This window comes from Urocitellus parryii (genome assembly GCF_045843805.1).
Source record: "Urocitellus parryii isolate mUroPar1 chromosome 13 unlocalized genomic scaffold, mUroPar1.hap1 SUPER_13_unloc_11, whole genome shotgun sequence".
Lineage (NCBI taxonomy): Eukaryota > Metazoa > Chordata > Mammalia > Rodentia > Sciuridae > Urocitellus > Urocitellus parryii.
This window is the reverse complement of record NW_027551763.1, coordinates 465,602-482,087: the sequence shown is the minus strand read 5'-3', so window position 1 is coordinate 482,087 and position 16,486 is coordinate 465,602. Positions and strand designations below refer to the sequence as shown.

General features: G+C 45.7%; 1 pseudogene; it reads right to left on the bottom strand.

The window, feature by feature from the left end:
• Positions 1-16,486, bottom strand: part of LOC144251330 (E3 ubiquitin-protein ligase RNF213-like) — a 64,100-nt pseudogene that overhangs the window by 7,808 nt on the left and 39,806 nt on the right.

Below are 16,486 nucleotides of genomic sequence, written 5' to 3'. Positions count from 1 at the left end.
ATCTATAACTTTTGCATTACCCTGTGGACTAGATAAAATCCCTAGGTGGCTAGGACTTTGTAGACAAAAGGACTGGATGCAAACACAGCAGGTTCTTCCTATAGCAACATAAGAGAGTCTAGCAGTAGCATCTTATACCTCGGGATTTTGAGTGGCTCCCAAAAGCATAGCCAGATGAGTGAGTAGGCGCATGAGAATGAAGATGACTGGGGACAGCTCTCGGTCAGACACTACTACGACATCTCTGGATTGTGGGTGGCCCAGTACATGGCCAGTCTTGGTTCTGTCTGTGCTGTCTCTGGAAAGGATGAGAGGAAACAGGATGAAGACTAGAGATGTCTGTTTCTCCTCAGCTCCAGGGGCCTCACATCTTAATGACTAGGTTCCCAGGTTTTTTTTTTTCTTGTTTTTTTGGTTTTGGTAATGGTAACGGGGATTGAACCCAGGGGCTCAACCATTGAGCCACATTCCCAGCCCCCACTTTTTGGGGGGCACTAGACCATTAAGCCACATTCCCAGCCCTATTTGGTATTCTATTTAGACAGACAGGGTTTCTCAGTGCCTTGCTTTTGCTGAGGCTGGCTTTGAACTCACAATCCTCCTGTCTCAGCCTCCCGAGTTACTGGGATGATAGGTGTGCATCACCACACCCAGCTAGGTTTCAAGCTTTGAAGAAAACACTCTTTTAGTGTTATTCCAATTATTCCAAGCCTAGACCACCTGCCCCCACATCCTTCTCTCTTTACACCCACCCAGCTGGATGGCCAAACTCTGCAACTTTCCCAATGTTAAATGGCTGCACGATGTGGCCATTAGTGCAGGGTGTCAGGATGGAGAGCAACACCTTCCTCATGACAGCAAGTTTGGGGCATTTTTGCATCCATGTGGGGATTGTCTACGTAATTCTCAATTTTCCCAAATCAAAAACTGGGATATATAGACTGGAAAAAGTTTTCAAGATTCAAGGACATTGATAATTTAAGAAGATAAGAGTCTAGACTATTTTAAGCTTTGTAACAGAAAAGCCAGATAAATGGTGAGGTAGAAGGCCCTGCATGTCATCTTAAGGGAGCTCTGACAGCCACACTTATCTCAGGATCAAGCATGGGACTATGAGATCACATTTTTATTTTTATTTGTTGTTTTCGTTCTGGGAATTGAGTGTGGGCTACACATGTGCTAAGAAAGTACCCTACTTTTGAAATACACCCCAAGTCCTTTCTATTTTTATTTTAAGACAGGGTCTCACAAGGTTTTCTGAGCTAGCTTCAAACTTTCAATCCTCCTGTCTCAGCCTCCTGAGTAGCTGGGATTACAGGTGTGCACCAATATTCCTGGCTGAAGGTCAGATTTTTATCTAGTTTCTGAATCTGGTACAGTTAGCCTCATGTATCTGCAGTTCTGCGCCTGTGAATTCAACCAACTATGAATCAAAAATATTCAGAAAGAACTGTGTACTGAAGAGTAGCTTTTTTTTCTTGTCATTATTTCCTAAAAATATGATAAATGAATATTTACATAGCATTCAATTTGCATAAAGTATAATAAGAAACCTAGAGATGATTTTTTAAAAGTCTATGGGAGAACTGGGGATGTGGCTCAAGCAGTAGCGTGCTCGCCTGTCATGCGCGCGGCGCTGGGTTCAATACTCAGCACCACACACAAATAAAGATGTTGTGTCCACAGAAAACTAAAAAATAAATATTAAAACATTCTCTCTCTCTCTCTCTCTCTCTCTCTCTCTCTCTTTCTCTCTCTCTCTCTCTCTTTAAAAAAAAAGTCTATGAGAGGCCAAGTACAATGGTGCACACCTGTAATTCCAGTGCCTTGGGAGGCTGAGGTAGGAGGTTCACAAGTTCAAACCCAGCCTCAGCATCTTAGTGAGACTCTATGCAACTTAGCAAGACCCTGTCTTTAAATAAAATATAAAAAGGGCTGGTGTTGTGGCTCAGTGCTTAAGAACCTTCGGCTCAATCCCCAGTACCATTAAAAAAAATAGTTTACAGGAGGATATTTGTGGGCCACAAGCAAATACTGTGCCATGACATATAAAGGAACTGAACATCTGGACTTGAGTATCTATGGAGGAAAGTGTCCTGGAAACAAGTCTCCACAGATATGGAGGAATGGCTGTAGTTAATATGACTGATTACAGGGCTTGAGCTGGAGCTCCGTGGCCGAGTGCTTGCCTAGCACATGTAAGGCACTAGGTTCAATCCTTAGTATCGCATAAAAATAAATAAAATAGTGCATGTATGAAGACATGAATGATGAGGCTCTACTTTGTGTACAGCCAGAGATATGAAAAATTGCGCTCTATATGTGAAAAAAAGAAAAAATAAAATAAAGACACGCTATCCATCTACAACTAAAAAAGTTTTTAAAAAACACTGATTATATCTGTCTTTCACTTTTCTCAAATTAAAAAAACAAAACAGGGAAGGGGTGCAACTCAATGGCAGAGCTCTTGCCTAGGATGTGTGAGGCCCTGGGTTCCATCCCCAGTACCACAAAAATAAAACAAAGCAAAAAAAAAAACAAAAAAACTTCAGCACTACATGACTACAGGTATGCTTGATATGGATCCCCAACATGACACAGTCCAGATGTAGAACAGTGGTGTTAGTGATCCTATAGTTCATATGATTCATCTGCTGGAATGGACAGCCCAGAGCCTCAGGTTCCAAGGGACGGAAGCTGAGTCCACATTCCTGATACTTTGGAAGCCGGCATGAGGTCTGTGGTTGATACCTCCTATTTTAGCACCACAGTCAACACAGAAGCTCTGCTCCATTGGCCTGCCGCACTGGGACATAGAGGGGACACACAGTCAGCACTGCATCCAGCATTGGTACATGTGCAGAAGCCACCCTGCATAGGAGGTGGTGTGTGCCACAGACTGCATCTGGTGCATGTGTGTGTTAGGGAGGAGAAGGAGCCCTGGGGAGAGGTTGGGCACTTAACCACATATACTGTCCATGGGCAAATGTGGCTTCATTTTCCAAAAATAAAGTTTTTTACTCCCAAGTAGAGTGACTAGTGTCTATAGCCCCATCTTCCTTTCTCCTATTCACTGCCTTCTCCATCTCTGTGTCTAGCATGCCAGCCTCTAGAGCATCGTTATCTAACACCAGGAATGATGGTGTTAATAACTTCTAAGCAGTCCTCCTCACATCCACTGGACAAAAACAAAAAAACCCAACCATAAGATTTGCCACCACTAATGGGCCCAGGTTTCCAAGTCAAATGGCACCCCACTGCTATGAATCACAGCCACAGCAGGCCCCTCCAGCTGCAGCACACAGACCACAGAACTCAGTGATAAGAGGGGCCCTGGAATCTCTTCTTATTTCACTCCTCAGACAAGGAAGCAAGTGGGAGTCAGGAAGGTGAAGTCACATCAAGGAGAATCCTGTTCACTTTAGGGAGCAGCACACATAAGTCTAGTCCAGCAGCATGTTGCTCAGCAAGTGCAGATGCCATGAGCAGCCCGGGAGATGCCCTGGAGTCCCAGATGAGCAGCATGTGCTTGTCTCCCAGGACTCATCACCCATAAGTCTTTCTTGTCCTCTCCTGTCCTCTGGTATCTAGCCCACATTCCTCTCTGACTAGTGAACCAGCTGAAGGTCTGTTTGGCTGAGCCCTGCTGCAGGGCCAGGGAGGGAGGTAAGGCTCCCAGGCAGCAGCACCATGGCATCCTAGGAGTCTTGGGCAGTGCCTGCAGACATTCTCGGGCATCACACTGGGCTAGGGGGTTCTGCTACTGGCACCCAGGGAGCTGAGGCCAAGCATGCTGCTAAATATCCTACAATGCACAGACAGATCTGCAGAAAAGAATCATGTTTACAGTGCCATTTACACACTCAGCTGGAACACCCTGAGTAGCCCTCAGAATACACCCTATGTCTCCCTCATTCCCTAGGCCCTCCCTCCACTCCCAGATGGGAAATGCACATTTTGAGCCTCCCCCAAACACCATGGCTCACCTCTCCTACAGAACACGGATGACCATAGGGACAAGCTGTTCAAAGAACAATAGGACACATGTTAGCTAGTGAGACTCCTCCAAATGACCTATGTGGGAAGGGGAAGTTGCCCATGTCCTCATGATCTCACCAGAAGCCTTGAGCCATGCCATCAGCTAAGTTTACTTGACATGTCAAGTAAACTGGAGCTCAGTGAACAAATGTCATCAGTGAAAAATGTCTGCATTTAGCTTTCAGAGAGAGGTTAGATTCCAGACACACACCAGGAGTAACTTAGTGGCAGGGGGATAGTATTTATACTTTTCTATTCTCTTGGATTTTTCCTTTTATGGCAAGAGAATGATTTAGAACAACTTAAAAACTAGTTTTAGAAGGTTACTTACTCAAGGCAACAGCATAACACACATACAGTCAGAGGTTATATATGGCTGTCTCTCAGGTCCAGACTACAGGAAGCTCTCTCTGGGTCAAAAACCCCTGATTTGCGACTGGCCTTTCAATGAGCCTCAGCATGGTCCCCAGGTCCCCCTTATTCCAAATGGCATGTTCTGCCGAGCAACAGTGCATTCCAAAAGGCCTTTTCCCATGACTATGCAGGGAAATGATTTGGTCATCTAGCCAGCCAAGTCTGTGGCCCTCGAACCACCAGGAGGAGGCAGGGGATATGGGCCTTCAGCAGAACCTTGTGAAGCCAAGTCCAACCTCTTGTGAAGCCAAGTCCAATCTGGCATGGCTGCAGGCTAACCTTCCAAACTGAGAGGAGTGAGATCCTTCCCCTTACACCGATACTCACTATACCAGTGGACGCCTTCCAGACCCTCCCACTTCTGGGCTTGAGCCAGCAGGTCTTCAGGCATTGTTGGAAGAAAAGCATTCTGAAAGACCAAGAGCAGAAGTGGCCCTGCTGAGTGAGCCTGTGGGTTGTAGCTGCAACCCAGCAAGAGGCACAGAGTAAGAAAGTTTCTTCTCTGTTCAAGAGCTGTTTACAGAGGATGAACAACAGCTCTGTGTGAAACGGCAAAGGATAGGGCATGTTTTTACCAGGACTGTGCTGAAGGATCAAGTGGGGCAACAGGGCAGAGAATCTAGAAGATGGACAAGTCGGAGAGTTCCCACAGCCACAGGCCAGGTCTCAACATGAAACACCCTGAAGTTTCACTGTGAAACCAAAGTCATCAGCATGCAGCTTACCACCATGCTGGCTGGGGAGAAGGCCAAATTCCTCAGGGGCACCAAGACTTTGCTCTGTCCACACAGAAGGACAGCCGCAGTGTGAACAGCCATTTCTGTCACTGTTCCTTCAAGGCTGTCGGCACCAGAGCCTGCGCTCAGCAAGGGCAGAGTGTTGGCCACGAGGGATGCTGCGAAAGGCCTGACCCCCGGAGGAGACAGGATCCTGCTGTCCTCAACGAACCTGCTCACAGCCTCGCATTGCTGGCACGAAAGACGTTTTTCATGTCAAAGAAGAATACTGTGTGAACTTAGGGTTTTCTCTTTGAAAGTCACACATTTCAATACTGAGTGCACATCAAATATTAAGATAAATATAGTTAAATGATCACTAATGGAGGAGAAATTCATCAGGAAAGAGAATTTTCATATAGAAACACAGCAACCACATTCCTGAGTGCAGATCTCAACACTCTGTTTTGGTAAACATTAGGTAATATTCCTGAGACTGTAAGTTTGGGTTAAACAATGAATAATTCTTCCACATAACAAGGGTACACCCTCTATCCTAGATAGGAAATTATGGAAGGTCATAATTCCTATTATCCTGATAGGAAATAAAAGTTTATGACTTCTACTGTGCTCAGAAAGTTCCTCCTAATCATGAGACTGAACTCAAGCCCCAACGTGTCACTCACCTCTGGCTTAGGGTGGAGGTTCAAGTTGTGGGAGCAGTGGAGAGCAGCCACTTCTCGGAACAGCACCAGCAGCAGGTAGACGGCCTGTTGAGCTCCGGGGCTCCTGCAGGCCTGCGGGTGGGGCGTGGAACGAGCCCTCAGAAGCTACATAGCGCTACCTGGAGCAACCTTCCCTGGGCCACGCACCATGGCCCTCCACGCACATGACTGGGGCTATGAGTTCATGAGACAGGCTCAGGTTATCCTCAGTGCACAAGGGCCAGGCAGCCATGATGGAGAAACAGAAGTCAGCACCTGTTCTCCTCCAACTACTTCACTGGTCTTGGAAATGTTTCCTGAGAGGTTTTTCTATTTCCTCTTTCCAGCATAAGGCCCAAATAAACTGGGACTCAAAAAGGAAGCAAGACCAGAACAATTTAAAGATTAGAATCCTGGGGCTGGGGTTGTATCTCAGTGTTAGAGCTCTTGCCTAGCATGTGTGAGGCACTGGGTTTGATCCTCAGGACTGCATAAAAAGTAAATAAATAAATAAAATAAAGGTATTGTGTCCATATACAACTAAAAATGTTTTTAAAAGATTAGAATCCTAAATCTCTGTATCAACATCAAAATAGACACATAAGCATATATGTGGATTGTGAATCCATACAGCTATGAATTTTACTAATTGTCCTGACATCTTTCACTTACCAGTGAGACCATGGGCATCTGCCTCCTGGCATATAGTGTCACTCTAGGGGCTGTTCAGAGGCCCTCTCCACCACATCTGCATCCTTTGACATAACCAAGGTCAGGGGGGGCACCTACATCAGGGAGAATGTTTGAGCCCATCCTACCATGAGAGCAGCCTCGAGGCCGGAGGCCTTGCACTCGAGCATGGCTTTGCCCACTGCGTCACGAAGTGCCTTGTACTTCTCCCCATGCACCAGGTATTGGTCCATCTGGCCCATGTGGTCTTTCTGCAGCTCAAAAGAAAAGGGTTAGTCATGGTGGAGTGGGTTGAGGTGTTCTGCAAGGCCCATCTCCATGGGCTAAGAAAGACAGCAGACACCACTGGAGGCTGGAGGTAGCTCAGCTGGGACTCCCTGTAGGGTCCAGGCATGACAGTCCTGGGAGTCTTTAGAAGCATGTCTTCCATAGGGTTGGAGAGCCCTGGGAGGAGGGAGGCTGACCCTGGAGCTTCTTGCTTTCTCTACACATGGCACCACCCCAAGCGAGGTGACAAAAAACATGTCATCCCTGAGTCCCAGTTGGTCATATTAAAGATGCCAGGAGCTGCAGTGCCATATTTTTTAACCCTAGGACAGTAAGAATTTTCAAATTTTGAGCACTGGGAACAGAGAAGCCTGAAAGCCAAACTCATTACACTTGGCTTTCAAGTCTACCCACCTCTGCCTGGCACAGAGCACAAGACACAGCCTGCAAGAGGTCACCTTTTAATTTACTGGAAGCAAATATTTAAAAAAAATACTCATTCACTTTCCCTGAAGTGAAGCCTAGATAAAATGCAGGTGAACAACGAACCAGAAACACACACAAGTGTGCACACACATGTGTCCATGCCTACCTTTGCCCTATAGCAAGTGGCCTAATCCCACCCTGAAGCAGAGACCAAGGACCAGATGCCTGCCTGTGTCCTGCCTGTCGTGAGGGCTGGGAGGGTGAGGAGTGGTGCCCATAGCTTGCCCGCTCTGCCAGGGACCTGCGTCTCACCTGCTGTGCAATGACTCCCTTGGGAAACACCCACTGGCATTGATGGCCCTCCCTGGAGAGGCTTTTCACAAATTCCATCCCACGCAGGCTCGCAAGCCTCCGGACCAGGTACACGCGGTGCCAGTCGTTCCCTGCCTGGGTGCAGAACTGCTGGACGTGCCCCAGGTAGCCCTGCTGTTCCTCAGCCAGCTCTGAGAGTGCAAGGAGAAAGCTGGTTAGTGACTGAGGATTGAGGGCCTGCTTCTGGGGAACTCAGTAAAAAACACCCAGAAGAGGGGACCATGGTAAGGGCCAGCAAGACCCTAAGGACAGTTCCTGTCCTTCTGAACCTGTAGCTAACTTCTCCAAGGTAGAGAAGACCTGCCTGATCCCTCCTGAAACTCCAGGAGGAGGTCAGAAGCTCTGTCAAGACACAGGCGAGTCCTGGCCACCTCCTGCAGGAACTCTACAGACGCAGCAGTGGCAGGTCCTTGGCCTTGTCTCTCTGAGGAGCAGGTCTGTAGGAAATGGCCTTCCTCCCTCAGGCAGTCGAGTTCACTCCTTGTGCAGTAAGCACTGGTCTTCTCCTGAATTGAATCCTAAGGAACAGAGAACAAGAAAGAAAAGGATATTATACTTTGTAAGAGGCAACTCCCCAAACCTTCTAAAATTTCCAGTGAGAATTCAAGGGAAAATAAAGACCATTATTGTAGATCTAAGTATAAATTTTTTGATTCATAGAAAACAACTGAAAAAGCAAACATATGAGAAAAAAATGTGTATAATCTTGAATTTGGAAATAAAAATATGAAGACATTAAAAAGGATTCATGATCTCGCCAGCTGGGGATGACCATTGCTAACCCTGAGGTGTAATCCTCCAGGCTGTGGTGTCTTCGCTTTGCACCTGCAGGCATGTGACTGACAATGTAGTCACACACTGCTTAACAACAGGGACACCTGCAAGAATGCATCCTTAGGGACTTTCAATGTTGTGTAAACATCAGACAGCTTCAGATACTAGGTAAGGATCTCACGAGACCACCATCAAATATGCAGTGAAGGAAACATCACCAAGTGGCTTCTGACTGTGTGTGTGACATCTAAGAGCAGAGAAATGTCTTTGAAACATCTTTATTTTTCCACACGGAAAAGAAGCATCTGTTAATTGTACTGAATAAAGCTGCATTCTGACAGTTTTCAGAAACACTGCCACTGCCTAAACCATATGGTTCAGATGGTTTGCAGAAGAAAAGCAACAAAGAGGCAGCCGGCTTACTTCTAGGCAGTTGATGAAGAGCATATAGAGTTCGGTCTTATCTTCAGTGATGAGCGCTTTCTTCTCTAACAGGGACAAATAGGCTTGGATGTAATCTTTCACTGCTTGGAAGCTGTGAAAAGAGAAGTATTATTCCTGGTGATGTCAGGATCACCCTACACAAAAGCGCATCTATTAATCAATCTATTATCCAACTCTTTCTCTGTGTGAGTATAAAGGTATAATACATACATATGCAGGTATATAGCTTTAACAGCTTTTTATTAAAAATGTTTGCACACTCTTGGAGGAATATGAAATTCCACATTGCAGTTCAGCTGTTCTCAAACATTTTGGTTTGGGGCTCTTTTACAGGCTTAAAATTTATTGAAAACTACAAGAAACTTTTTGTTCATGTGGGTCAAATCTATCAATGTTTATGGTATTAGAAATTAAAACTAAAAAAGTTCAAGAATATTTATCAATTCATTTAAGATAAAAAGAATAAACCCACATGTGTTAATGATGTTTAGAAGTGTGGCTTTTTTATAGTCCTATAATTCTTGGAAGCCTTGTTTAACAGAAGTCAGCTGACTTCCTACATCTGTTTCTGATGCTATATTGAAGCGTATAAAGAAAACCTGGCCTCACACATGATGTAGTTGGAAAAGGAAGAATTTTTTAATAGTCCTTATATATCTTTGGGGTTATTCTTTTTCAATACTGTACCAACACTTTAAAAGTAATCATTTCTGAAGGCTGGTTATGGGACTTGATACCATGTCAGTTATTTTCATCATCAACTATATTACAATCCCATCAACTATATTACAATCCTACTCTGTTATGAATTTTTCCCAGTGCTGTGGATTGAATCAAGGGCCTCACCGTGTGCTAGTCAAAAGCTCTATCACTGAGCTGCATATCCAGCCACTGCATCATTTTTTGAATCTGTGATATCAGGCATTGGTCATTTGGAAAAGCTTTGGTTAGCTGAGTAAAGCATATCTTGAGATGTTGGCATCTTTTTAGTCTACAACCTGTTGTTGTAGATACCTACCTACATTCATCAACATCACCAGAGATCTGTGGTCTGGTGGTCACTGGTTCAGGCAAACTGGCAAGGCCTGAGAAAAGCAGCCAATTCTTATCTGGAGACATTTAGGAGTGGAATTCTTTGAGATAACCACTGTCCCCTGGTATGCAATGTTTTGGATCTATTTCCTGCTTCTACACAACATTAAAAATCACAGCCTCAGGCTGAGGTTTTAGCTCAGTGGTGGAGCACTTTCTCCTCAGGTTTGAGGCACTGGGTTCCATCTTTAGCACCACATAAAAATAAACAAACAAAATAAAGATATGCATTCAACTATAACTAAGAAATATTTTTAAAAAATTGAAACCTCAGGGGTTGAGATTTAGTAAGGCTCATATGTGAAACTGGCATTTGAAAAACTACATATGCACAGTGGAGAAGATGACCATGACTATGGTTGCAATTTCCTTCATGCAAAGAAGCTTTGGCAATGTTACTGCAAATATGGACATGTTGAATAGGCAAATTACTGTCTCAGGATTATTTTTAAAAACTCTGAGGTCTGGGACCCCTCCCCACCAAAGGGTCTCTGCCAGCACGCTGAGAATTGAAGCTCAATGAACACACAGGATCAGCCAGAGGACACCATGCTTGAACATCACTGACCGCCTGTCTAACTGAGAAAACACATAGTCCGCGTGCTGTGGAATCTTGAACTGGAGGACACCGAGGCTAAGGTACAGTCTGAGTTACCACCCTGCAAATCACACCCTGGGGTGGCCATGAAGCTAGGGTCAGAACCACCATTCCTAATGCATGGGTTCTGCATGTTTCATCACACCAAGGGTCCTTCCCAGAACTCTGTCTTCTTACTTGTACCAGACCCTGGCAATGCCCAACTCACATGCCCACAGGGTTCAGTGTCTAAACATAAGCAACAGAGACCAGGTTTCCTCACACTGAAGAAACTTTCCCAGATCATGAGCTAGGATATTTGGCAGCACAAAGACCAAGCACAGCTCAGCCCAGAGAAACTGAGGCCTCAGACAAGTGTGCCTTCAGGGACCCACTCCCACCTGTACTTCAGGAGCAGCTTCAGCACCACGGAGCGGATGACAGGAGTCTTATCCACAGCATCATCAAATGGCGAGAGAGACTTGGTGTGTTCCCGGTATCCTTAGCCAGAAAGAAAAAGGTGCTACTGCTCATATCATGGCACAAAACAGAGAGGAACCGAATCAAGGTTTGAAGGAAAAAAGTAACTCACGTTGGGGAGCATCTCTCAAAAGCTCCTTCTGCACAAAGAGTAGAGACAGCAGCTCATCAATCACACTCTTCTGAGGAGGGGTACTGTCTTTGAAGCACATGGTAGAAACCAGATCCATGAAGAAACTGTTGCACATCTGCCGGAACTGGGCGTGTTTCCCAATGGCCACCCTGAGGAAACAGTGAAAACCCAGTCAGAGGATTCAGAGTGTTCCCAAATCCCTGCATGCAGAATGATTTGAGATTCAGACAGCAAATCATTTTACATCAACAGATGCAAGTGTCTACTTCTGTTAATTAGTTTGTCTTCAAAACTGCAGACAGTTTCTACACACATCTCTTTCAGGAACGCCTCCATCATTGAACCAGGCAAAGCCTGTCACAGAACACTTTACTGGGAGGAAAGAGAGGGCAAAGCCACCAGGGATGGAGCATGACCACGGTCTGAAGCCCACAGCACCATAGCTCTCTTCCTGCACCTCCCAAAGGCTGGGCAAGAGCAGGTGTGTGGCTTGATAGTAGAGGGCTGGCTTGCCTAGCCTGCACAAGGCCTGGAGTCCACTCCTGTACACACCACTCAGATGAAAAGGAGGATAGAAAAGCTGTATCTAAGTTTCTTGGGTCTCTTTCAAGGGCTTCATTTATTAGTTTCTGAATTTTGCTGTCTCAAAATGTTGCGGGACATGTGTGTCTTGGGGAGAGGAATTCTGAGATACCCAAAAGGGAGTCTCACTTCAGAGAGTTCTCTGAAGCCAGGCTTTTATCAGATGGAGGTTAATAGAAATTGAATTTCTGAATATTATATTTGAGAAAAAAGGACAGAAAAAAGAGGAAGACTTTTAAAGAGAAAAGTGTTTTACCTATGCTTTTGGCAGGACAGTTAAACAGTAGGGGCAGGTCATTTGCCTGGAGATCAGCCAGATCTTGATGCAAGGCAAGCAGTACACATGGTCACAGGGCAGACACACAGGATCTTGAGCATCTCCCAGGCAAATGAGGCATGGCTGAACTCCAAACCTGAAATCCAATCTTTAAATTTCAATCTCCAAGGCAGACACCAGCACCCCAGGGGCAGCAATCCCTCCCGCCTGGAGCCCAGACCCTCTCTCACCTGGCTAGGCTCTTGCTGGCTTGCTCCTTGCACTCACAGAGAATGGTCATCACAGCCACAAAGGGCCTGTGGGTCTTGAGGTCAGAGTTCTCTTGAAGACACTGGAGGAGAAAGGCCTGGTGAGGGGTGGCACCCATTGAGGAGGGGCAGCCCAAGGCCTCAGGGATTCTTAGCAGTTTCCCATCCTTTTATCTCTTTGTGGCTCTGCTGCTTTTAAAAGAGAAGAACCAAATTCCCAGTGTCTAAATTTTCCCTCTTCCTTTCTTTTCTTTTCAGGTCTGCCCCTTCCCTTCTCTTGATGAATTTCAATCTTTAAATGATAATAATGTAATGACCATTGCTACACACCATTAAGCTCTGAGAGACCTCAGCATTTTTGTAATATTGGCTTTAGATCTTGTTTTATTTATTTACTTATTTAGAGATGGGATCTTGCTGTGTTGTCCAAGCTGCTCTCAAACTCCTGGACTCAAGCCATCTTCCTGCCTCAGCCACCTGAGGAGCTGGGCTACAGGTATGCACTGCCACCCCTGGTTATATCATATTTTAAAGGAACAACACATAGATCCAGTTGTGGCAGCACAGGCAGCCCTTTATAATTAAGTGTCCCCCCTCCGCTCCCGGGTAACCACATTCCTAAGCTTCTCTGAGGTCTTGTGTGCCTGTGTAAACATCCTGCCATTGCCCTGTGCCATTCTGCCCTTTAAACCCTGTGGCCTGGGAGGCCCCACTGCAGGCCCAATTCTGTGAGTTCCTGGTTGGGAGATCAGCTGCAGATCACTGGCATTAACCACTGTATGGCAGCTCCCATGAATATTTCAGATACCTGTTTCCAGTAATGGATATTTAGTGTGTATCTGGGTTTTCACGATTCTAAAGAGTGCTGTACTAACAGTCTAGCGTATGTCTACTTCAGTAAAAACAAGAAGTTGGGCTGGGAAGCAGCTGGGTAGTGCAGCCCTCTCCTGGCATGAATGAGGCCCAGAGTTCCACCTGAGGACCACAAAATAAATCAAAGTGTCTCCAGGACACTCATTTATAAATGCACATCTTCAGCAATGCAGGATAGTGAATTTAATGATTTAATGGCTGTTTCTGAGAGTTTGTGGTCAGGCATGATATTGAAGCCAGAATTAGACAGGCTGATGGGTCAATTCAGAGAATGGAAGGATTGAAATGTTAATTCCTTCAGAACACTTCTCCATCCTCATCAAGATAACCTGACCCTGCTCCAACATGTTGCTAAGGTAACCTGTCCCAGGGATTGTCCCTCCCTATAGGGAGTTTTAATTAAGCCCCTTTTCTGCCCAGTTCACTCCACTTTGACCCCTCCAGCCCATCTGTTTTTCACCTTTTGGCCATCCCACCAAGCATCTTCTGGGCCTAGTCACTAACACAGGAAGGAGAGAGATAAAAGAGAAGAGAACAGGAGAACAAAGGAAGCCTAGAACATATAAAAAGGCAGAACACCCTCACTTCTTGGGATACCAGGATACTGGCTATGGCCCCCTTCTCCCTTCTGGGAGAAGTCTATGTTACCCATTTTTAAATATGCTTTACATGCTTGCCTCTGCATGTTTCTCTAATGTTCAAACTTCACCATGTAAGGAAGCAAGACTTGTCACTGGTAACCTGTGGTATCAATGTTAGTACTGATGTTCTATAAGAGCATTATACAAATAAGAATAGTTCCCTATTGCTACTTTGCCGAGGGTATATTTTTTCTAAATCATACATTTTGTCAAATGTTCTCTTTGCCTTTTGAAATTATTATTTAGAGTTTATTTTTTAGCTTATATAACTGATGACATTCATAGATATTTTTTAGCCATCCTTGAATTCCCATGATTGATCAAACTTGGAAATGATGTGTTTATTATCCTGATAAATTTGATTTGTTAATTAACAAACCAACTCAGCAATGGATAAAGCACTTAGACATTTCTCCAAAGATATATAAATACCTGAGAAGCACAAGAAAAGGAGCTCAGCATCACTAGCTATTATGGCAATGAATATCTAAACCCTCTGAGGACTGGGGTAGTAGTTCAGTGGTAGAGCACTTGCCTAGCATGTGTGAGGCTCTGGGTTCTATCCTCAGCACCACAATAAAGTAAAGGAATAAATAAAAGTATTCTAAAAAAGCTCTTCATTATTAAAACATTATTCTTCATTATTAAAAACAAACTTCTTCATTATTAAATTCTATTAAAATTCTTCATTTTTAAAACAAAACAAAACAAAAAACTCCGAACCAGGCAAGGTAGCACATACTCATCGATAAAGAAGCCTGATGCAGGAGGATCACATGTTCAAGGCAAGTCTCAGCAACCTAGCCAAATCCTGACTCAAATTTTAAAAAGAGGCTGAGATGTAGCTCAGTGGTAGAGCACCCCTGCATTCCATCACCGGGACAAAAAAAAAAAAAAAAAAAAAAGAGAGAGAGAGAGAGAGAGAGAGACAGAGAAATTTAATAAATTGATACTGTGAGTCCCCTTCTAGTTATACATCCAAAAGAAGTAAAAGCAGGCCTCAAATAAGTTGGTGAACAACAAAGTTCACAGCAATCACAACCGTCACAAGGCCTCTGACATTCTGGTCAAGTCTGGGTATGACAATCTATTTCCTATGTGCCTGCCTGCATTTCAAAGGCTGCATACCTGTCTACAATGGCCTTTCTCAGACACCCTGACAGTGGGCACTCTGGAGGTCAATGGCATTCCAACCACAGGATGAGATCACACAACAGTTACCCTAGCCCAGGTCATGGGGTGAAAGAGGTGGGAATCTGGTTGTGCTGAGTGACCATTGTTGCCAGACAGCTTGGCCACAGAGATGGTGGCTTTCTCTGAGGGGCACTGGTTGTGCTATCATTGGCTTTATCTGGTGTTGGGAGCAGAGGCTCAGTGGTTTTCTATTTCCGTGGTCCAATGAATTGCATGTATTTTGAAGTCCCCCACTCCAGTGGCATTCTCCTGCATCACTTTCACCCTGCTCAGGGTGGTGGTGACTTTGTCCCTGAGGGCTAGGATGCTGGCCTGCTCTAGGTCAGCTTGGAGGTGGGTGGAGCCTAACTCTTCAGCTCTTGCAAAGCATCCACAAACAAGTTTCCTGCAAAAGTCCCGTTCTACATAGTCATTATTATCCCTAAGTGACATGCCACGATATAGCAATCAGGCAGGGCAAACTCATAACAACACATGTCTCTGCATCCCACCAAGAGACTTGCCCGTGCTCACCTTGTCTAGTGAGAAGACGTACTTAGTCACCAGCTGGCCCAGCTCAAGAATCTGGCTCTCAGTCCCCAGAAGCACGTGTTCCACAAAGAGTGCAATAGAGAAAACACGACTCCACTGGGTTCTGTCAAAAGAGGGTATTACACACTCAGCTCCAACAGAGAACTCTGAGACAGGAGGAGGGATGAGAAGGCAGGTGTAAGGCAGCATGGGAAGGCGAGCTGACAGGAGGGATTATCCACCAGCCCTGCCCTCAGCACTCCCCCAGCTCTCCATGCAGGCAGGACTTTGGGTCTCAATTTGCTATCTCAGCATGCTCAGCCACTGTGCTCACTCTCTCATAATCCTTCACACAGTGAGTTCCTCTTGACCCTCACAGCATAGCACAGGTTGGGACCCTCCCCACCCTGAAGGCCTGCCCCTCTGCTTGCCCTGCCTGCGTCGGTCCATTCTAATGGCTCCCTGCCACCACAGTGGTTCTCCAGGTGCAGCTGAATAACCTGCCTTTCTGTGGCTCTGGCGCACCATGGCCTCCCTGCATGTGGTTATCCTCTTTCTCAAGCATCTAACGAGATGCCTGGCACTTGACAGGGTTCATCAAGCGCAGAGTAAGTGCTCAAAGAGCCCTTCCCATGGAAGGAGCACCTGCTCACCCTGCTGCCAGGTGTGCCAGGACCTGGAGTCCACTGATGATCACAGGCCGAGCATGCCAGGGAGAGCCGGGCTCTGGGTCTCACCTGACCTCCACAGTGACAGCTCTGGCTGTGCTCCCACTGCCTCGCAAGTACCCATCTGAGCAGACGAGCTCCAGTGGTATGGACAGCTTCTTCACCAGTTGCAGCCAGGCCTGGGGATTCGGCTTCAGGATGTCCCTTATCAGCATTTCAGCACAGGCCATTGCAGCCAACACATCTAGTGTCTGGGAAGAGGAAAGTGGTCACATGACCCCACAGGGCCCCTTCGGCCAGAGGTCCTGGCAGAGTGTGTCCTTGCATTCCAGGCTCATAACCTGCTCCTTTGGGTCTTGGGATAGA